Below are 24,117 nucleotides of genomic sequence, written 5' to 3'. Positions count from 1 at the left end.
GCACCCAGAAAATGAGGAACACCCAAATAGTGACCCCTAGTGCAGATTCTGGTTTAAGTGACTTCCCCAGCATCACACAGGAACTCTATGGTAGCTCTCATGGGTGGCATTTAATTGCTTTAGTCATGAGACCATCCTGTCTATATTACTGCAGTAGTCCCTGCTTCATTCACTGCACAACCCTGATTCGCTCCCAGAGCACAATCCAATCCTGTGCACTGAATGAGGCAGGGGCCCTGTGGATAAAATAGTGTATGTTTATGTAATTAAAGACTATCATAATGCACAATATGTTTCTTATAATGCACATCATGCACCATATGCTTTAGTCAAATAAGTCATTGCACTCAGCACAGGGATAACTGGGTGAAATTCTCTGGCCTATGGTATACAGGAGATCAGGTTAGATCAGGGGTCGGCAACGTTTGGCACGTGGCTCGCCAGGGTAAGCACCCTAGCGGGCCGGGCCAGTTTATTTACCTGCTGATGTGTCAGGTTCGGCCGATTGCGGCCCCCACTCGCCACGGTTCGCCGTCCCGGGCCAATGGGGGCGGCGGGAAGCGGCGCAGGCTGAGGGATGTGCTGGCTGCGGCTTCCCGCCGCCCCCATTGGCCTGGGATGGCGAACCGCGGCCAGTGGGGGCTGCGATCAGCCGAACCTGCCACGTCAGCAGGTAAATAAACTGGCCCGGCCCGCTAGGGTGCTTACCCTGGCGAGCCGTGTGCCGAACGTTGCCGACCCCTGATCTAACCTGATCTCCTGTATACCATAGGCCAGAGAATTTCACCCAGTTATCCCTGTGCTGAGTGCAATGACTTATTTGACTAAAGCATATGGTGCATGATGTGCATTATAAGAAACATATTGTGCATTATGATAGTCTTTAATTACATAAACATACACTATTTTATCCACAGGGCCCCTGCCTCATTCAGTGCACAGGATTGGATTGTGCTCTGGGAGCGAATCAGGGTTGTGCAGTGAATGAAGCAGGGACTACTGCAGTAATATAGACAGGATGGTCTCATGACTAAAGCAATTAAATGCCACCCATGAGAGCTACCATAGAGTTCCTGTGTGATGCTGGGGAAGTCACTTAAACCAGAATCTGCACTAGGGGTCACTATTTGGGTGTTCCTCATTTTCTGGGTGCCTGTGTTGAGACATCTGGGGCACCGAACATTAGTGGACACAGCTGACCTCACTCTCTGTGCCTCAGTTCCCCCTCTGTAAAATGGTGATATTAATACCCCTCATCTCATGAAGATGAATTCATTTATTTGTGTGGTACACAGACACTATAGTGAGAGCAGTACAGAAACACACATGAGAGAATTAATAGTTTTGTACTCAGTGCAGGGCTTGGATGAGGCACAGTAAATAAGGTAGCTATGCAATATTTCCTTTTATCCAGTGGACACACTAAATAATGAGGATAAAAGGAAATATTGAATAGTTACCCATTCAGTGAGAACCATCCATCTTTTGCACTGAATGAGGCAGGAGTTCTCTGGGAATACTAGTGTCTGATCAGCTGATTAAAGACTATTATAATGCATACACACAAAGGAGCCGAATGTATGTTGCACAAGCACCTTAGTTCTGGCATTTCCTAAATTATAAGTGCTTGACTTTGCAATCTTAATGTTCTTTTAACACAGTGCTTTGGCATGTAATGTATTATGTGCACACAATACCGTATTCACAAAAGTATTTAATTTAACAGTTCATATTTTGAATATACCCATCTCCAACATCCTTCATATGTTGTTTATCTTCTTAAGCTGTTAATTCTTCCGGCAGGAACTGGAGCTTGTATGAGTTTGCACAGCATCCTCACAATGGGGCTCCAGTCCTGACTGGGTCTTTTGGGGTTTTCAATATAAATAAGTGACCAAACTTTGCTCCCCAGTTACACTGATGCTAATCGACAGCACCTTCATCAGTTTCATTGGTGTTAGTCTGCATTTACACTGGTGTATCTAAAAGTAACATTTGTCCCAATGATGTTAAATTAGGTACAAACCTGTTGCCAAATATAATTGAAGCTGGATTTCACCACAGCCCACCCTATCAGAACTTCTCTACACAACAGATCCCCATTCCACCAGATTCTGATTCTGTGTGTATGTTTCTGAGTAGTTGCTGCTTCCCAACCGTAACTCCCCAACAGAGGGCAGAGGTAACCTTTGTTTCAAAGACCTTGTAAGAGAGGAACTGTCTCCAGTTTAGATAAGAGCCTCTATGCTCAAAACTCGTCACTTTCTCTTTTATGCTACTGCCTGATATAAGTAGCAGAGGTGATCCAAGGATTAAAAAATGGCTTTTTTTTTTGGTTGTATATCCTCAAGGGATTAATTTCTCATATCTAGGGACTTGCAGTCTGTGCACCCACTGCTTCCAGCTAGTGAAACAAGAACCAGAGGAGAATTCTCTGCGGGAGTCAATGGAATACACCTCTACCTCGATATAACGCTGTCCCCGGGAGCCAAAAAATCTTACCGTGTTATAGGTGAAACCGCGTTATATCGAACTTGCTTTGATCCACTGGAGTGCACAGCCCCCGCCCTCCCGGAGCACTGCTTTACCGCATTATATCCAAATTCGTGTTATATCGGGTCGCGTTATATCGGAGTAGAGGTGTAGTATCAGGGCTAGTTCAAACCAATGTGGGATCCTCAGCAAAGGGATTCAACTGGGCTCTGGTCTAACCTCTGTAAATTAGAGCAGCCCTCTTGCACCAGGGGCTGGTTTGGTTCTTAGCCAGCCACAGGTTCTGTGGAGGTATAAAGGTGGCTTAGAACCATCTCTTCTCACAGCTATGCCAAACATGAGCTCAATGAAGCTGAGGATTAAACCTGGGGTCGCAAATTTAGCCCAATATGGATATTTCCCTAATCCAATCTGGTAAACTGTGAGCACCGCATCTGGTATGTTAAGGGCAGGCGCTGGGACAAATATAACAGCTCACTGTTCCCTGGCATCAGTACTGTCTTAACTCGGTGATTCAGTATCCAAGGTATTTGCTGTAGAACCAGCTGCTGCCCCAGAATGAAGTTAAGGTTGGATGGGGAGAGCAAATTGTGCAGGGTTCTAAGGTGCTGGGAATGGGTCGGATCCCTGAAGTGTTCATTTCCAGACAGTCTAATACTTGAGGTTTAAAAGGTGAAGAATATTTGTTCAGAATTTGAAATTATTATTTATTAATTGTACTACCGTAGCTCCTAGGAATCCTGATCTATGTTGAGTTTTGAGGTGTTAGCTGGACTCCAGTGAAACACACTTTCAACCTTAATTTTTTTTTTAAATCAAAGTTGATATATTTTGCATCATTTCCCTGAACTTAACTGGATGATTTAGCCTTTTGGATGTAGATAATTTACAGCAAAACAAACCAGGAAACTGCAGGCTTGCCTGAGGCAGAAATCAATAGAGGTCTAAAATGAGATAAAGTCTCCCTCCTTCCACACCATCTGCATTTTTAAAGCACATCTCACTGTTTGCTGGGATTTTCAAAGGGGCCTAATGGAGATAGGCAATGATTCCTTATTGAAGTTCAAGGGGATTTGGGTGCTCCAGTCCCTTAGGCTTCTTTGACAGTCCCCGTACTCTGTCTATGTTCTCTTGAGCAATATAAAGAGTAAATGTATTGGTGGATAAAGGTGTTGGATTCACAGCCTAGTAGAGTGAAGTCCTCTGACCACACAGACTGGACAGAGGAAGCTTCTTCACACCAATTTGCATCCAGTTTGACCAGAAAGAAGCATGTCCAAAGTGGGAACAAGTTGTTTCATCTCCTTCGCTCATTCAGGCCTCAATTTCTCTGCTCAGGATACCAGCAACCATATCAATTAGCCAGAGATGCTGATGGTTTCCATGCTATGACCATGTCTTATGGCCTGAGACTCATCTCCCCTAAGCCTCCACACAGTCATCAGGCATCAAAGCTTTCATAGATTTAGTTTGTGTAAAGTTTGTGATCACTGTGCCAGTAAGGTTCAGTTACTTACCATTCTTCAGCAATGCCCCATCACCCTGGCTTTCCATTTGCCTTGCAAGTCAGTGATTCTCAAATTTCTTGCACCTAGGGCTCATTTGCCATCTGCTCCCATCTCCTTACCAAATTCAGGCAGAGGAGGTTGAAAATAAATAAAAAAATATTTATTTTTTAAATCAGTTATTTTCATTTGACAAATTTAGAAAAGGAAAAAATTTCCATTTATTCAAAGTTTTTATAAACATTTTTATCAAACATGTTGAGTTTTTCTTCCTTCCCTTCCCTTCTTTCTCCCCTGAAAAGGGGTCAGAATAGAGGACAGAGGGAGAAAGTGGGAGGGAAAAGAAACCAAAAAACTGACAATTTATTTGCCACTTTTGTCAACAATATTGAAAAAATTTGGAAAAACAATTTTTTTGGCAAAAATTTCTAATTCCAAAAAAGGTAATTTTTCTACCCCCATCTCAAAAGCCTGAAAAATGTCAGCTAGCTCTATTCACAGCCCCATGCCTGATGCTTTCATAAATGCCCCATGCCTGATGCTTTCATAAATGCCAGTGAAGGTACCCTCTTCCCCTTCTAGCTTGTTGGTGCTGCTGCAGTTGCTCAGGCTCTGGCTTGACTTCTCTCCCTGCTCCTGGCCCTACAATTCACTACCTCCCTAAGGTTAAAATGCATATATTTAGACACACAGGTTTGAGAATTCTGGCCATTCTGTACTGCTAAGGTTCCTAAGAGAATCTACTGTACAAATGCTCAGTTACAGAACAGACGACATGTCTCAGCACATCACTGTAACTGCATGCACTCTCTTTCTGACCTGATTTGTCTCTAAAGAGGCCTCAGCAGAGCAGTGATGTTATGTTTTTAGGTCCCATTTCATATGGAGAAAAATAATGCTCCACTTCCTGTGCAGGGAGGTGGGAAACAATATTCCCAAAATACACAGTGTCCTTCTGTTTAAAATACATTCCTTTCTTGGTGGTGTCATTTCCTTCCCTACGCACCTCAAAATTCCTTCCACACACTCTGATTATTCATTGGGGAGCAGTTCAACAACACAGTAGTGCTCAATTGCCATACAAAATAATTACTCATGTGTTAGTTTCGCCCCCATTAGTTCTCCTGGAAATGATAGTCTCTCTTGTCCCTTGAAGTTTTTGATAGTATTTTCCAACAATCAGGAAGCCAAGTATCTGTCCCTACTGATATCTAGATCCTGTGTAGCCAAAGAGGATTTCAAATGATAATTAACAATTAGCATTCGCCCACTTCCTTGTGGGACGGCATGATTCCATCTTCAGGGACAAATTCTCAGAAAGAATGGCACATGAGAAATTGTGTTATTACAAATGCAAAATTCAAAATCACAAGGGCAATAGTAAAATGTTAATCAGTTGTCATAATAATTATCTACCTAACAGAGAAGCTGTAAGACTTAATAAATGTTAATAAAGTGCTTTGAAATTCTCAGATGAAAAATGTTGTGGAAATATAAATATTACTATTCCTATTCATCAGCAACTTTCCAAAGTCTGAAAGCACATGAAAGTGCTAAATAGCTATTTAATATTTAGACTAGATCAGCAGTATATGAAAATAGGTAAGAGCTGATGACTACTCAGGAGCTTATGTGATATTTGCTTGGGATTCGTAGTCCAATGCCCAAGTAGACAACTGTCCCCATTAGGAAAACTGCTTCTGTAATGGGAGGGCTGCAGAGGTCTCTTTGGAGCAGGGACTGTCTTTTTGTTCTGTGTTTGTACAACAGCTAGCACAATAGGGTTCACGACGGGCACTCTCGGGGCTGGTCTACACTACCATGGTAAATTGATCTAACTTATGCAACTTCAGTTATGTGAATAACGTAACTGAAGTTGACATATTTAGATCCACTTACTGCAGTGGGTACACTGCACTGTGTCAATGGGAGACACTCTCCCGTCGACTTCCCTCACACTTCTCGGGGAAGTGAAGTACACAAATCGATGGGAGAGTGCTCTCCCATCGATTTAGCATGTCTTCACCAGACCCACTAAATCGACACTCCATGCATTGATTGCAGCAGTACCAATCTACTGGTAAGTGTAGACAAGCCCTTACGCTCTATGCTAGTACACATAACAAACAACAAAAATACCTTAACACAGGTCGAGGAGTCAGGAGACCAGGATGCTGTTTCCAACTCTGCTAATGACTTGCTGTGTGACCTTGAATATGTTAGTTAACCTCTCGATGCATCGGTTAAAATGGGGGTGATCCTTACCCACTTTTGTAAAGTGCTTTGAGATCAGTGGATGAAAGTGCAATATATTACAGCAAAACCTTGATTTTACAAACACCGATATTATGAAAGACCAGTTATATAAACCATTTTTCCTCACCTGGGGGGGGAATCACATAATGAAAGTGATGTTGATGAAGAAAAAGTCAACATCCCTTCATGTTCTAATACCTTCAGTGCATTGGAAATTGCTTTGTAGTGGTTTGAAGGACAAGAAAAAAGCAATGATGTCACCATACTGAAACTTATGCACAGTACTTACTGTGATTTTGAGATGTTCAGTTTTATGAACGGTTTGATTTTATGAATTCCTCACTCTCCAATTAGTTCATAAAAAAAAGGATTCTACTGTACTATTAATTGACAGTCTTGTTGGTGCTCTCATCAGAAGCCGAGGATTAACCAGACCATGGAGACTAGACTATCCTCTCACTCTTAGGCCTTGTTTACACTTTCAGCTGTCTTAAAATTTCCCATGATTGCACTACCAATGGTGCATGTCCATGGGTGATGGGCAGCAGTAATGCAGTCAGTCTCTCGGTGTTTTAACTACTGTGCTCCAAACAGAATTAGACAACACAGTCTAAATGTCAGCAATGCTCCCAATGGAACTAATGCAGTGATGGGAATGCTATTTCCAGGGGAAAGTTGTGGTACTGTGGTGTAGCAGGCAGTGTTTGGGAAGGCTGCCCTTCTTCCCTCCTTCTGTAACAGATCTGTGGATGAAAAGGACTTTAGTCTTCAGGGCTGTTAAGTGCATTTTATTAATTGTTTCTAATGAGGTACATAGATCCATGCAACGCAGAAATCTCTTTTTGAAACTGTATCATGTTTCTATCTCCATTCTAAGGTGCTATATTTTTATATTCTAAGTGTTGCTATATTTTTGTACTGGAGCTGGTTAGAGCTGCACACTGAAGATTGCATTAGATATTTCACTGTTTATTGTCATTTTCAGCAGCACCTAGAAGCCCCAATTGAGGCTAGATTCTGCACATACACAGTTATACCTTAAACACCTTGCCAAAAATCGATCCAGATGGCACTGGATTTGCAAGGAGGCCATGTTGCTTTGAGATTCGCCATGAATTGTGCCGTTAGAGATTACAAAGGGAACCCTTCAATACCACTTTTCACAGAATAACTGTACTCTAGCGTCTCTGTATGAAAAGTGTGCAAAGCGCTTCTGAACATGCCTTCAGAGCCCCCTCCCCCCAGGTCCCTGTCTCTGGAGATCCCACTGCCAGCACAGAGCCGCTCCACCATCGCTGTGTGGGGAGTCCCCACCCACCGCCCACACACAGCCCCTTTTCCAGGATCCCTGTCTGGGGGTCCCCACGGCTCAGCCCCTTCCCGCCCCCTGAGGAAGCCAAGTCCACACCCAAATCCCCACGGAGGTGAAGCACACGCGGCCCTACAACAGGCCCAGGCCGCCGAACCCTGCCCCACACATACAAGCGCTCGCTCACTCCGCGCGCATGCGTAATCCCCGCGAGGCACACTGGGAGTTATAGTTTTCACCCGCCTCCGTCGTCGCTGCCTCTGCGCATGCGCATTGTTCGCCCGACTTTGGAAAGTCGCTGCCTGAGGTTGGGCTCGGACTGGCTGCCATCTTGGCGGAAGGATTGAGGAGCTGGCACCGCCGCCCTAACCGGTAAGGAGCCCACCGCGGCGGGAGGTGGCAGCGGAGAAGGGGCTATATCCCTCCCGGTCTCCCCTCGAAGTGGCGCCTCGGCTCCGCCGTTGAAGAGGGGTTCGGGGTGGGGCAGGCCTGGCTTGGGGGTGCCGCCCCCTCCCCGGGGGTCACAGCCTGTGCAGTCTGGGAGCGGGGAGGCATTTCGCTCCTTGCCCCCGGGGCATGGGGAGGGGGCAGCCCCCTGACCTGCTTCCCGCAGGACGTCTGGTCACAACCCCTCCCCCGTGCCGACCAGCCCCCTCTGGCTGCTAGACCCCAGAGCCCTGATCTCTGGCTACAGCCCCGCCCAGCCCACTCTGGCTACCAGATCCAGTGCTCTGACCACAGCCCCCTCCCTGTCCTCCCACCCCCCTGACCAGCCCCCTCTGGCTGCTAGACCCCAGAGCCCCGATCTCTGGCTACAGCCCCGCCCAGCCCACTCTGGCTACCGGATCCAGTGCTCTGACCACAGCCCCCTCCCTGTCCTCCCACCCCCCTGACCAGCCCCCTCTGGCTGCTAGACCCCAGAGCCCTGATCTCTGGCTACAGCCCCGCCCAGCCCACTCTGGCTACCAGATCCAGTGCTCTGACCACAGCCCCCTCCCTGTCCTCCCACCCCCCTGACCAGCCCCCTCTGGCTGCTAGACCCCAGAGCCCCGATCTCTGGCTACAGCCCCGCCCAGCCCACTCTGGCTACCGGATCCAGTGCTCTGACCACAGCCCCCTCCCTGTCCTCCCACCTCCCTGACCAGCCCCCTCTGATTTGCCAACTCTGGGGGTTTTGCCTCCTCTGCTAGGTTCCTCTCTCCCACAGGATACCCATTTTATTGAGATCCTCTGCCTGCCTCCTCTCCCCCCTCCCCCGATGATCCTCCAGGTGTTTGGCTTGCATGAGCTGATAATTCGTTCCCTCCAATTTATTCCTCTCAATTTAATAATCCTCTAGCTCAGCCCCTTCCCCAGACCTTGGAATGAGCCTCCTTTGACTAGTGCCTCCACTCTATCCTGGTGAGTCTTGCTAGAGCCTCATTTGCTGCAGCCATCTCACTGGCGTTTACTTGCTTTGTCCTATAAAAAAATGCAGTGTCGTAAAGTAATGGTCCAAAACACTAAAGCATAAGTGGGTGTAACTGCAATGTGTGTGGTTATTATTATACAGTATTGTAGTATCTTTAATAAATAAAGTCACTCTAGAATGGCGGCATCGGTGCCCTCACTTTTAGTCTGGAAAAATGGATAAGTCTTAGTTACTTAACCCTCCAGTATCTAAATAGGCACCACTGATCTTGTGTGACAACAAAATCCAAATGGTAGGTAGAGGAAGGTTGAAATGATGTGGGAGCCATTATTTAACTGGGTCTGAAATTTTCTGCCACCTCTCTTTCAAGATTTAGCTTGTTTTGATAGCTATAATTTATAATAGGGAAAACCGCACCAGATTTGTGAGAGGCAGAAGTAGCAAAGGTGTAGAGTGAGTGGCATACCTTGTAATTTGGTATACTGAAACACATCTGTTACTCTTTGAATTGGCAAAAGCCTCTCAGCAGAAACGAACTTTTATTAGACTCCAAGAAATTAGAGATGGGAAAAGTCTTTTAGGTCCTCTTTTCTATTCCTTTGGCTAATTCTGGATTGTTCCTTAGAGTGTTTCCCATTGTTTTGTTCAGTCTTTACTACTCCGTCCCTTCCTCCGTTTTCCTTTTACTGGGGGTAATCTTGCCTAATAAGTGTAAAGGCCAGACGAGAAGTAGTGAAGGAATGAGGGCAGATTGAACCACTGCTGGTTTGCACTACTTGAAAAACAGGCTTAGAAATTTAGGAATAAAGTCCCACATGACTCCATCTTCCTGTTCTGATCTCATGAGGGTAAAATTAAAAAATTGCTTGAAAGCAGTGGATCAAGTTCTGCTCTCTCTTCCAGCTGTGAAAGTTGAGGGCTGTTCTACTGACTTAATTGTGGTTACATTGGTTTGTGCTGCTGTAAAAGAGACGAACACATTGTAGTTTGTGTTCTTAGTTGCAGTTTGATAGTTTTAACCATCTCTGTGAATAAGTTCACTTCCAAGTTATCAGTACAATATCTGCATTATGATTCAAACTGAATTTTCTTACATCTTTAAATAAAGATATGGTATAGTAGGTATGAAAGAAGTTGAACTGATGGAGTGGGAAATAACTCAGGCTTCTGAATACTAACTTTGAAAGCTCCTTACAAATTAAACAGTTATCACAGTGTTTAAAGATTATTTATGTGAATAAAACTGTTAAGCAATATAGTTTTTTTCTCTCCTGTTTAGGTATTTATGTTCCAATTGTTCATGGTGAAGCAGCCATGGGAATTGATATTTATTTACACCTCTACCCCGATATAACGCTGTCCTCGGGAGCCAAAAATCTTACCGTGTTATGGGTGAAACTGTGTTATATCGAACTTGCTTTGATCCGCCAGAGCCCGGAGCGCTGCTTTACTGCGTTATATCCGAATTTGTGTTATATCAGGAGGTGTACTTATGTTAGAGATTAGACATCTTTTCCAATATTTTAAAAGAAGAGATGGGATAACAAGCATTACCAAATGTAGTTTAAAAATTACATACTTTAAAATATGTCAGGAGTCTGCTTTAGGTTTTAAATCGACCATTCCATTTCCTAGCAAAGTTTAAACTAAAATAATTACAAAAATAAATTATCCACTTCTAGTGAGGCCTACAAAATCCATTTGTTTTTTTCCATCTTCTGACTCATCCAATGGTTAATCGACAAATGCTTCACAGAGATGTGTTGATATCAATTAGCGATGTTGGTGCCTAGACAAATATATTTTATATGAATCGATTATAATGCAGTGAATTTGTTAAATAACACTATTCATGTTAACTTAAACCATCTGTTAAAATGCCTCACATGCTGGTAGTATACAAACAATAAATAATTCCTCTTTCAGTCAAAACAAATGAGGAAGACTATTTTATGCACATTAGCTGAAAACAGTAATAATGAAATGTATAGATGTGCTATAAACTACAGTATGGACATTGTGCTTCTAAATTTGCCAGTCCGGTTCTGTGCTTTTTCATGCTCAGATTTGTCAGTCTGCTGGTCTGATTTACTTTGTGATAGATGTTGATTGTAGTTTGTGTGCCCTCACACTTCAGAAGGGAGTGACATTTAGCACAGCACATGTACGGTAGTTGGGAGAAGAACATTTTCAGCTGCTTACAGTAAATGAGCTTTGCCCACATGCTTGCTGCAGAAGGCAAAATAGGATGTAATCACAATTTGCCTATCTAGCTTGGAAGCGTTCTTTCTGTTTTTCCAATGTCTGGCACAGAATCAAGCAAATGTGGTGGTGTTGTTTTGTTGTTTTTTTTAAAGGTTCCAGACAGTCCATCTGTTTGGCATCGTTTATTTGGTTGTGTTTTGTCAGGCATCTGAACTAATTTGGTGCCCATGTTTGGGAAAAGAAAGGGTAGTCTGCATCCCACTTTTTTTCCTTCTAGAGAAGAAAGTAAATAATATTCTTGCTTTTTTGTGTTGTGTTTAGAACTTGGGTCACAGAGGAGAGTTATTGCCATGTCAAAGGCCTCCAAAGGGATTGCATGTTTTCTTTTAAATCTATATTGAACAATCTGTGATTTTATTTTATTTTTTTTCAGGAAGATTCACTGTAATTTGTAAAAGAAACTCTTGAAAACCTGAAAATGAGGTTCCCATTCTTGGAAAATTTCTTATTACCAGCTCTATGCAAACTTTTAAAAACCTCTGACATTTTTCCATTAAACTCTTAAATTATACATAGAATTTCTACACTAACTGTAGTTAGTTCACAGGACACACTAATAAAAATATTGAGGACATAGATTTTCTCTGAGGAAACATGATATGGGGACATTGACATCGGTTATTCATTCTAACTATTTAAACAAGCAGACAATGCTAATGCAATGCCTTTGGAATTTTCACAGGTAAGGCAGTTTCTTCCAGTTTTTGTCCAGAAACACTACTGGCTTCTTCCTCACACCTATTTGAGCTGTTCCAAAATGTATAACTAGGATGTGTCCGTTGCCTTGTATGAATAGAGTTGCTAATGTTTGCATTTAAATAGCTGGTCCTGAAACAAGCATCTTTAATACATGTGCTCCAGTCAAGCAGAGGTAGGGCTTGAAAAATTCACGCACCATTTACCATTGGGAAGTGGGGAGAAAAGAGTAAAGGTGCCTTTTATTTTCCATTGGTTGAGCAAAACTAGGAAGTGTGGCATCAAATTAGCCAGAACATAATATGAAAGCAGGTGCTTCTGAGCAGGATCCATTGACCCGATCTTGTTAAAAATTTTTTACTGCTCTCCTCTTTGTCAACAGTTAGAAGTTGAAGGGAAGTCTGGGCATCTCACCAAAAGGTTCCACTTTTTCATTTCTCTTTTGTATTGGTTTCTGGCTAATGGATGTTTAGCAAATTTTTAAGCCCTGGACTGAGAAAAGATAGCCTGCTCTGTGTTTCAAAAGGGCTTGAATGAGGAGGGCATAGGAAAATTAGCATTCCCACTCAGATTCCTTAATCTGGTTATGATCTGTTCTATGAATTTGATTAAATTGATAGCCATACAAAATGAAACTTTATCTTGAAGGAACAAAATGGACACCATGTAGAATCAAGCATGTGGGTTTATTATGCACAGCGCTGATGGAGTGTCACTTTGCTTATTAGGCTAGAGACACTGCCAAACAATTGATTACAATGGATTATATGGAATTTTCATGGGCGGAGAGACGTGACGGGGTAGGAGGTCCCAAGCCCCTGGATGGGTCTAGCAGCAAGACAAGATAAGCACAGTAGCCAATAGTCTAAAGATTACATAATGTCTCCGCCCATCTTTTCAGGTTAACAAGTAACATACTGTTAGTACACAGATGTTTTCCTTTAAACAATGTATAAAGTGTATTAGTATAAAATATATATGTTGAATTCTGATTTGGGGTCCATAGGAATGAGGTAGCCCTTCTGATTGTCCAACAGGTATATTCCTGGGGGTTAAAGCAAAAAGACATTGAAAAGTACATGGCAATAGAAATTGCTTTTCAGTTAGCCTTTAGAAACACAATGGGCAAACATAGGACATCCTTCCTTGTCCCCCGCAGATACCAATCTCATACTGACATGCTTGAAGCTCTTCCACGAACTCAAGGTTGGTATGTGGGAGAGCATGGCTCTCTCTTCCCGCAAAAGGAGTGGAGAAAGACAGACACAGGGCCCCTTTCAGTCCTTTGGTATGTTTACAGCTTCAGATAAGAGTGCCAATTACTGCTCCCCATCTGGCATTTTGCTGACCATGCTTATCTTAGTAAAAAGCAAGGTTGTGTCTTGTTTGTTCTGCTTCTCTTAGCTAATATTGTTCACTGTTTGGTAGGCCTCTCGGCCTCTTGACCAAACTCTGAACTTTGGGCCTGTAAAAAGTTGCTGACATAGCCTGTGTTAGGATTTTACATACACAGCACATAGTTTTTGGCCCTTCAGTCATCAAGAACATTTAGAATTTGTGAATATCTCAGAGAATTAGCAATTTATTTTAAATAAACCCAAGTATTGAGACAGGCTGCTTATGATTGCTTCTGGTTCACAAGTCTGTCACAGGACTTGTATCCTGGCTATTATGATTACTCAGTGACTTCGGGGCAAGTCACTTATAACTTCTGTATGGTTGTATCTCAGAAATGAGAATGTGGCTTTGAGCTGCTAGCAGAGCAGCTAGGGTTTGAGCTTTGTTCTTTCAGCTTCTTTCACTTTATTAGCTAGAAAGTGAGCTGCAGACTGGTAAGTCAGGATGAACAGCACACGTGAGACATTGGTGAACTTCCTTTGAGAGAGTTTATTTAATTAAAACCCTTGGATCTATTTGTGGGAGGTCCTGTTCTCAGTTTTTTCAAAGAAACACTTCTTAAGCACATTCTGGTAACCATTTCCCCTGGTTGGCAGTTGGAGTAACTGAGAATCCAAAAGTTGGGCATGCTGGTTTGGTCACTTTTAAATGTATAAAGCTTTAAACCAGCTAGACCATGGTGCCTGAGACGCTGCTTCTCTACCTTGGTACTGTTACTGCAACAGTTGAGATCTGAGGAACATGAGCTAGCAATCCCCTGATTTATTGACAAGGAGCCTAGACAGATTTCTCTTGGTGAGGAGTCCTCAACTGTGAAATCTGTTTCTTGCCTTGGTTAGTCAGGGCCTAAATCTGTTGACCTCAGGTCCCATTGGAAATCTCGCTCTTTCTCACAGGGCTTTTCTGTACAGTTAGTACTGCTATAACTATATTGGTTTGGAAACTGACATAGTTGAAGTGGTATAACCCCCTAATGTGGATGCAGTTATTCTGGTATAAAGGTGCTTCTATTGATCTAGTTTAGCTATACCAATATAGCTTTGCCCACACTAGGGAGGTGTACTGTTCTAATGTTTTAGAAACCAGCATAGTTAAAGTGGTACAAAAACTATGTGTAAGGATATGTCTACGCTACGGGATTATTCTGATTTTACAGAAACCATTTTTTGGCGGCAGATTGTATAAAGTCGAATGTATGCGGCTACACTAAGCACATTAATTCGTCAGGGTGCGTCCATGTACCGGGGCTAGTGTTGATTTCCGGAGCGTTGCACTGTGGGTAGCTATCCCATAGCTCCCGCAGTCTCCTCCTCCCATTGGAATTCTGGGTTGAGATCCCAATGCCTGATGGGGCCAAAAACATTGTCGTGGGTGGTTCTGGGTACATCCTCCCCCTCCCTCTGGGAAAGCAACAGCAGACAACCGTTTCGCACCTTTTTCCTGGCTGAACAGTGCAGACGCCATACCCTGGCAAGCATGGAGCCCGCTCAGCTCAGGACAGCAGTCATGAACATTGTCAACACCTCGCGCGTTATCGTGCAGTTTATGCTGAACCAGAACCTGCAAAACCAGGCGACAAGGAGTAGGCTACGGCAGCGCGGCGACAAGAGTGATGAGGACATGGACATGGGATTCTATCAAACCACGGGCCCCGGCGCTTTGGAGATCATGCTGTTAATGGGGCAGGTTCATGCCGTGGAACGCCGATTCTGGGCCCAGGAAACAAGCACAGACTGGTGGGACCGCATAGTGTTGCAGGTGTGGGACAATTCCCAGTGGCTGCGAAACTTTCGCATGTGTAAGGGCACTTTCATGGAACTTTGTGACTTGCTTTCCCCTGCCCTGAAGCACCAGAATACCAAGATGAGAACTGCCCTGACTTTTGAGAAGCGAGTGGCGATAGCCCTGTGGAAGCTTGCAACGCCAGACAGCTACCGGTCAGTTGGGAATCAATTTGGAGTGGGCAAATCTACTGTGAGGGCTGCTATGATTCAAGTAGCCAAAGCAATCACTGAGCTGCTGTTATCAAGGGTAGTGACTCTGGGAAATGTGCAGGTCATAGTGGATGGCTTTGCTGCAATGGGTTTCCCTAACTGTGGTGGGGCGATAGATGGAACCTATATCCCTATTTTGGCACCGGAGCACCAGGGCAGCCAGTACGTAAACCGCAAGGGGTACTTTTCAATGGTGCTGCAAGCACTGGTGGATCACAAGGGACGTTTCACCAACATCAACATGGGATGGCCAGGAAGGATTCATGACGCTCGCGTCTTCAGGAACGCTGCTCTGTTTAAACGGCTGCAGCAAGGGACTTACTTCCCAGACCAGAAAATAACAGTTGGGGATGTTGAAATGCCCATAGTTATCCTCGGGGACCCAGCCTACCCCTTAATGCCATGGCTCATGAAGCCATACACAGGCAGCCTGGACAGTAGTCAGGAGCTGTTCAACTACAGACTGAGCAAGTGCAGAATGGTGGTAGAATGTGCATTTGGACGTTTAAAAGGTCGCTGGCGCACTTTACTGACTCGCTCAGACCTCAGCCAAACCAATATTCCCATTGTTATTGCTGCTTGCTGTGTGCTCCATAATCTCTGAGAGTAAGGGGGAGATCTTTATGGCGGGGTGAGAGGCTGAGGCAAATCGCCTGGCTGCTGATTACCCGCAGCCAGACACCAGGGCGATTAGAAGAGCACACCAGGAAGCGCTGCGCATCAGAGAAGCTTTGAAAAGCAGTTTCATGACTGGCCAGGCTACCGTGTGACAGTTCTGTTTGTTTCTCCTCGATGAAAACCCATCCCCTTGATGGACTCGTTCTCTGTAAGCAACCCACCCTCCCCCTTCGATCCCAGCTTGCTTTCAAAGGACATAAAGTCACTATCGTTTAAAAATCATGCATTCATTATTAATTGATTATAAAAAGAGGGAGAGAACTGACAAGGTAGCCTGAGTGGGGTTTGGGAGGAGGATAGAAGGGAAGGAAAAGGCCACTGAAAAAGTTCAATGTAATGACAGCCTTTTGGTTGGGCTGTCCACTGGGGTGGAGTGGGAGGGTGCACGGAGCCTCCCCCCCCCACGTTCTTGCACTTCTGGGAGAGGAAGCTATGGAACATGGTGAGGGGGGAGGGAGGTTATACAGCAGCTGCAGCGGCACTCTGTGCTCCTGCTGCCGTTCCTGAAGCTCCACCAGACGCCGGAGCGTGTCCGTTTGATCACGCAGCAGCCCCAACGTTGCAGCCTGCCACCTCTCATCTCGAGCGTCCCTCATGGCCTCATTTTCACTGGCATCTTTCCTGTACTTTGACACAGTGTCCTTCCACTCATTCAGATGAGCTCTTTCATTGTGGGTGGATTCCATGATTTCCAAGAACATTTAGTCTCGCATCCTCTTTTTTTCGATGCCTTATCTGAGATAGTCTTTGGGACGGAGGAGGGAGGCTTGCAAGATTTGCACCTGCAGGAGGGGGGAAAAAGGGAGAGAAGTATTTAAAAAGATAAATTTTACAGAACAATACTTATACTCTTTCATGTTGAACAACACTATTCACATTACATGGCACGTGATTTCGGTACAAGGTCGCATTTTGCATCTTAATATTGAGTGCCTGCGGCTTTGGTGTTAGAGAGCACAGACACAGGTCTGGGCAACAGAATTCGGCTTGCATGCGGCCATGGTAAGCCATTGTCTTTCGGTTTCTGCAGCTTTCCTACAAGCAGCGCCCTCCTTTCCCACATACCAAGCAAAGCCCATTGCGTGCTGCAGTTTTCCTGTTAACGTGCAGCAGCAGAAACCAAACTACCCCCCCATCCAATTCTCTGGGATGATCGCTTTATCCCTCCCCCCACCGCATGGCTGGTATCAGGGAAGATTCCCCTCCCCTGCCTACCCCGGCTTGGCTAACTGCAGGGAAGGATTTCTTTTCATCCACAGGCAAACAGCCCAGTAGGAACGACCACTCTGTCCCCTTAATTAAATTCCCGTATTTCAACCAGGTTACCATGAACAATATCACTCTCCTGAGGATAACACAGCGAGATAAAGAATGGCTGTTGCTTGAATGCCAGCAAACACCGGGACCATATGCTACCAGGCTTTGTCGTGCAGTGATACCAGATTACTTGCTACTAGCATGACATGGTCAAGTGTCCTACCATGGAGGACGGAATACGGCTACACTGCCAAGAAACCTTGTGGAAAGGCTTTTGGAGTACCTCCAGGAGAGCTTCATGGAGATGTCCCTGGAGGATTTCCACTCCATCCCCAGACATGTTAACAGACTTTTCCAGTAGCTGCACTGGCCACGAATGCATCCCAAGTCCTCAGGGCAAATTAATCATTAAAAAACGCTTGCTTTTAAACCATGTTTTATATTTATAAAGGTACACTCACTGGAGGTCCCTTCCATGGCCTCATTGTCTGGGGGTTGGGAGGGTGCTTCAGTCAGGCTGAGAAAAAGATCCTGGCTGTTGGGGAGAATGGAGTGCTGTGTGCTCTCCGCAAGCTCGTCGTCATCCTCCTCCTCTTCCCTATCCTCAGAATCCTCAGGCATGGCTGAGATTACCCCCGCCTCAGAATCCACGGTCAGAGGTGGGGTACTGGTGGCGTGTCCCTCCCCTCCCCCCTCCCAGAATTGCATGCAGCTCAGCGTAGAAGCGGCATGTCTGCAGCTCTGATCCGGAGCGACCGTTTGCCTCCTTTGTTTTTTGATAGGCTTGTCTGAGCTCCTTAACTTTCACACGGCACTGTAGTGAGTCCCTATTGTGGCCTCTCTCCATCATGCCCTTGGAAATTTTTTCAAATGTTTTGGCATTTTGTCTTTTGGAATGTAGTTTGGCTAGCACTGAATCCTCTCCCCATATAGCGATCAGATCTAGTACCTCCTGTACGGTCCATGCTGGTGCTTTTTTGATTCTCGGACTGCATGGTCACCTGTGCTCTGCATGCTGGGCAAACAGGAAATGTATTTCAAAAGTTCGCGGGACTTTTCCTGTCTATCTGGCCAGTGCATCCGAGTTCAGAGTGCTGTCCAGAGAGGTCACAATGGTGCACTGTGGGATAGCTCCCGGAGGCCAATACCGTCGAATTGCAGCCACGCTAACCCTAATCCGAAATGGCAATACCAATTTCAGCGCTACTCCCCTCGTCGGGGAGGAGTACAGATACCGATATTAAGAGCCCTTTATATCAAAGTAAAGGGCTTCGTTGTGTGGATGGGTGCAGGGTTAATTCGGTTTAACGCTGCTAAATTCGAGAAACTCCTAGTATAGACCAGGCCTAAACAAGTCTTTAGGTTTATCTTTGGGCTGGATAGTATGAATAAGTTGCTGGCTTGGTGTGTGAGCCTTGTGAGGGGAATCAAATCGGATTGGAAGAGATGTTTTTTCCATAGGTCCAAATTGTTTATTTTGTGTATGCATCCAGGGTACTGGATGACATATTTTTAAACAACCAAAATAAAATAATATTATTTATTTGTATTCATTGGAATGTACATAGGGTATGCCTTGTATATATCCTGTAACCATTATCTCTTTGATCACAGTATCCACTTCCTCCTACTTAGTATTCAGGCACTGTTCATGTTGCTGAGCATTTTGTACACACTTCTTCACGGTATACGGAACCCTTTCTGAACAGGTGCATAGTAAATCCTGTGTGCTGAGCATTTTGGCCCTCTGCACTTTCCCTGAACCTTCCCTGTCTGTTTCCACACCTAAGGGTGTTGCAAATTTTTTAGTTAATCTGTGCTTTGAAGACAAAAAATGCTAACTAGTATTAATATGTACAATTGACTTTGTTAGCTGACTTTTAAATGTAATAAAACTTTGACTTACACCAATGGAACTTTAATTCAAAGGCAAGATACTATTTAAAAAAAAAGGGGGGAGGGTTAACCAGACTCTCTTTATATTCCCCTAAAAGTATATTCCATAAATATGTCACTCAAAACATAAGCATTTTATCTAGATTATCTTCCCTCAATATGTTTTCAAGTCTACCTTCTATTTAGGGAAGGAGGAAGCAGATAGTCTTATCTGTAAATATGTTTACTTCAGCATAGTGTTTAGTGTAAAGTGCATGTGCTTAGCAAATCCATACTATCTGCTAACCTCACTTTTTAACCAAGTAAATTGGGGGTGTTTATTTTTCTGTTTTTATATATCCTACCATAGCAACAAATTCATATATAAATGAATTCCTTAGAGAGAAATCATTCTAAATAGTGTTTAGAATGATTTCTCTCTAAGGTATTTTTATTAGTATCTCTGTATTCTGAGATGCAGTAACACAAGGAAAGCAATTTGAAAATACTCATGTTGTTAACTTCTTAATTTTAAAAATTGTCCCATTTATACTTGATGTACCGTATATTATGATTAAATGGAATTTTTTTTAACATTTGACCAATTGTAATGACAGCTATTTATGAAGTTTTTCTTCATAAGTCTATGAAAGGCAGAGCAGAACAGCTTCACAAAATTAGTTTAAAAACAAGTTTTTTCTCTTTATTTGTCGAGATTTATGTTTAGATTTACTAGCACTTGTTAGCTGGGAATCCATGTAGATCATTTAATCAAGTATAATGTTAATTTCTTATATAGGTATTTTTGTTTTAAGGTAGTTTCAAAAGAAATCTTCAGTGCAAAAACACTACTTTTTTTTAGAAGCATCTTTTGATTTTGAGAAGTTTTACAAGTTCTCACAGAACGAATTGAGTTTCTTATAAACTGGCAAACCCAGAGGAATGGACAAATTTATTCTTGTCTCATGACTATTATAGAGTGTTGTCTCCAAATAAGTCTTTAAGACGGAAAAAGTCTGATCTTTTTCTAATTTTGACTTTTCCCTATTTTATGAGTGTTGGGCTTAAATTTATTTGCTGTCAATAAGTGTTCATATTAAAAATTTTGATTGTAAATTTTAGTGCTCTTGAAATGTGTTGGATTTGTAGCAAAGAAGACTGAAGTTGACTATTCATAGAGCAGGTCCAGCTTGGCAGGAGTGGCGCAAGTTTTCACACACTATCCTGCCAGTATTCTTCAAACTCTGGTTTGGAGGGAACAACTTTAGGGATTAGAGGTTATTGTCTCCATGTTTGCTCAATTCTTTCTCCTCTTCTGAGACTGCTAAAAGATGCCAGCTGTGATGAAGGGATTTGTAAACAGCTGTCCACTAGGAGCTTAACTGAAATTGTCAAATCATAGCTAAGACTGTATTATTATGGTTGTCCCAAATTGAACAGAAAGTATCCATCTTACTTTGATTTCTAACTACAAAATGCACCTGTTCATAACATCCATATATATGGGCCTACATTTCCTGTGGAAAAATACGAAATTTTTATTTTTTAAAAAAAGAGAGATTCAACTTTCTGTCACATTTTCACTTACTGCACGCAAAGAGTACCTTTAGGTGCATACCTGATTAGATGACCAATTTCATTGAAGCAGGAGTGCAGGTGCCTGTAGCTGGAGACCGCTGACTTGCTCTTGGACTCTTTGGCTCTGTCTTCATTAGGAAAAAAGATGTATTAACTTGAGTTTGCTAACTCAAGGTAAACGTTCTTATGAAGACGAGGCAGTTGATAGTTTTTCCGTGAGTTAGCAGAGTGATGTAGACTTGAACTGGCCATGCAAACTTGTGTGGAAACTGCAAGCTATTTTCACTAGGATTTTACCTTGAGTTCAGAACACACTTTTTTCCCCTAGTGAAGATGCATGTCTTAGCTAGCACTTTTGTCAGTATAACTTTTGTTGGTCGGGGTGTGAAAAAACGCACTCCTGACCAACATAAGTTTCACCGACAGAAGCGCTGGTGTTGACAGTGCTATGTCTGCATAGGGTGATCAGATGTCCTGGTTTTATAGGGACAGTCCCGATATTTGGGGCTTTTTTTTATATGGGCTCCTATTACCTCCCACCCCAATCCCGATTTTTCACACTTGCTGTCTGGTCACCCTATGTCCGCGGGAGACGCTCCCCTGTCGTCATAGCCACCACTGCTTGTTGGTGGTTTAATTATGCTGATGTGAGAGCTCTCCCCCATTGGAATAGAGTGCCCACATGGGAGACCTTACAGTGGCACCGTAAGCAGCAATACAGTTGTGCCCCCATAAGGTCTGTAGTGTAGATATAACCTTAGGCTGTTCTTGCAGACCAGATCATTCAGAGCAGTAGGGAAAGAAGGGAAACAAAAATAAAGGAGTTTGGGAGATAGAAGGCCAACAAAACTGGGCTGTGTTTTAGGAGGAGGGCCAGTCAGCCTTCCTCTTGTGTAATAGGAAAAAGGGGAGAAAACATCAAATTGAGGAAGGTGACCTGGCCCTCCAATTCACCACTGAAAACAGTGCCATTAAGAGAATAAAACTCCCAATACACTAAAAAGTGAATGGAAATTCTGTGGGTTTTCTTCTACTAATTTACAATGCATTGTTTAGTCAATACAAACCATTTATCATCTTTCCCCTCTACTCAAAAATGGATGAAGTTTTCATAATCTAAATATGTAGAGGAAAAACTTATGCTGGGGTAGACAGTTGGTGCATTCTTTTAATTGATTGCCAAATAGAATTGTCAGCAAAAAGTTAATAATTCATTTTTTTCTGAACCTGTTATGGATCTTTATTTCTGCAGTAATTAACATTTGGACAGTTAATATCCCATTTTTTAATTTCCTTCTAATGCAAAAAATGGAAGAGATAAAAATTAAAACATACTTGGAATTAAACAAATCTGTTAATTAATGAAAAACATCAAATGCTTCCTACCTTCATTAAATAAGTGAGACTGTTTTCTTTAGCAATAAGTGCCATTTTTTGGATCAGAATGGCAAACTTCCAGAGCAACGTTACATTTAACATTTTAAAGCAGTGGTTCTCAACCCTGGGATGCTTGTGGCCCAATCAGCACACAGCTAAGGTGGCTACAAACTGTCTAGTATCAGGGGGTAGCCCTGTTAGTCTGTATCTACAAAAACAACATATGCATCCGAAGAAGTGAGGTTTTTACCCACGAAAGCTTATGCCCAAATAAATCTGTTAGTCTTTAAGGTGCCACCAGACTCCTTGTTGTTTTTGTACAAACTGTCTGTCATTGTGTGGGCAAAAAATGCTTATAAATATGTCCCCAAGTTGATGGGTTTTGCATCGGTGGAGAGAGATGCTCCCGTTTAAGAGAATTTTTTTGCATCCTATCCTGTAGGATTTCACATCCTATCCTTAACATAACTTATTCCATACTTTCTCTTGTATAACTCTAATCCTCCTGCCCTGCAATCAGAGCAAATTCCTGGTTATTTACACGTTAAATTAAAACAGCGGCAAGCAAATAAAGTTTACAGGTAACATTTTCAAAAGTTCCCAGATGATTTAGCAGCCTCAAGGTTTGTCTACACAGGAAAGTTTTATCAATTGTAGTGCTATGGTTATGGCCATATAATCTCCTGAGTAGCCACTTGTTATGGTATGAACACAATTTTTCAGTTTAGCCTACGTAAAAAAACACTCATACTGGAATAAGACTGTCAACAAAGGGAGTTGTACCGGTATAACTGGTAAAACTTTCCCATGTAGACAAGGCTCAGTCAGGTGCTTTTGTAAACTTTACCCTAGGACTTGTTTTGAAATGGTCAAGGATCTGTGAGTGCCTAATATACCATAGAAAGAACTTTGCAACGTTATCAAGACAAATCATTACTACATTTTGGAAAGCTCCTCCAATAGGACCCAGTCCTGCTGATAGCTTGGTCCTTTGTTGGTACTGGCTCTATAGACCAAAAATGCAAGTCCTGTGGCAATTAGTGGATGTAAGCAAAAATGAACTGATGATTTCATGTTTTAAAGCTAATTTAATGTATTTAAATTATTTCATTTTAGCCAAATGATGCAATTATTTTATTAGATAAAAAAATAGATGGAATGGCAAAAATGCTAGGGAAGATTGGTCATTCTTCAAAGCAATTACAGAAGCAATTAAAGATTCTGTGCTTAGTGATGAGTGACTGAAGATCATGGCTGACTGATGGGCAGTGTGTAGCTATAGCCTTGTGTGGGTGAGGCTGGGTTTCTTAGTTTGAGAGCTCTGTGTAGAGCTGGGTGAACAGAGGTGTGTATGAACAATTACTGATAATGAAAGGATAGAGTAGAGGCAGGTATAAAGGCATGTGTCTAACCAAACTTTGAGCAGTAAACAGGAAGGGAAGATAATAGTGCTTTGGAGGGATAACCGAATCAAACACATACAGTACTACACTTACTGTGATTAATGAATGAATATGTTGCTTGTTCTAAGGCTTTTTGCTTGAAAGCTGTGTCTGAAGGGTGTGTGAAAGCAGAGGTGGTGGACCTGTGTATTTTTCCGAGTGTGTGTGTGTGCGCGTATATATGTATAAAAATAAAACAATACGCAGGTCCACCTGGAAGAATAAATAAAGTGAGGAAAGAGGGGATCTCTGGAACCTTTAACCTTATCTTCTTTTATTCTGCTGCTGTGAAGGAACAGACTGTGAGGCAACCACACTCTAATAGTAGCTCAGTTGTGAAAATTAAATTGGGAGTCTCTACTTGCCTTCTCTTTGTTATCTTGATTAGTAACTTCATAGAAGAAATCTGGCACAAGATATAGTGACCCAGATAGACAGCAGGATGCCTGAATAATTGTGACAAAAAGGGTAGATTGTTTCTTAGGAAGTCTCACTAAATGTAGTGCACATGGAAGCAAATGACACACACTACAGGGGATTCAGTGATCTCAAGGATGACTTCAAGAATCCGTTGAGAAATAAA

General features: G+C 43.0%; 1 protein-coding gene across 4 annotated transcripts in view; it reads left to right on the top strand.

Moving 5' to 3' along the window:
• Positions 1-24,117, top strand: part of ITCH (itchy E3 ubiquitin protein ligase) — a 128,976-nt gene that overhangs the window by 14,458 nt on the left and 90,401 nt on the right. For 2 of the 4 annotated variants that reach the window (XM_034787313.1, XM_034787310.1), the window contains exon 1: positions 7,838-7,935. The exons of 1 other annotated variant lie outside the window; for it this stretch is intronic. The gene's annotated coding sequence lies outside the window, so the exon portion shown is untranslated. Of the gene's footprint in view, positions 1-7,837; positions 7,936-8,902; positions 8,965-24,117 lie in introns of those variants that run through there. One more of the 4 variants, XM_034787311.1, reaches the window with a different exon arrangement.

Source organism: Trachemys scripta, chromosome 12 (assembly GCF_013100865.1).
Source record: "Trachemys scripta elegans isolate TJP31775 chromosome 12, CAS_Tse_1.0, whole genome shotgun sequence".
NCBI classification, from domain to species: domain Eukaryota; kingdom Metazoa; phylum Chordata; order Testudines; family Emydidae; genus Trachemys; species Trachemys scripta.
The sequence above is the reverse complement of the archived record's forward strand: the minus strand, read 5'-3'. Positions and strand labels throughout refer to the sequence as shown.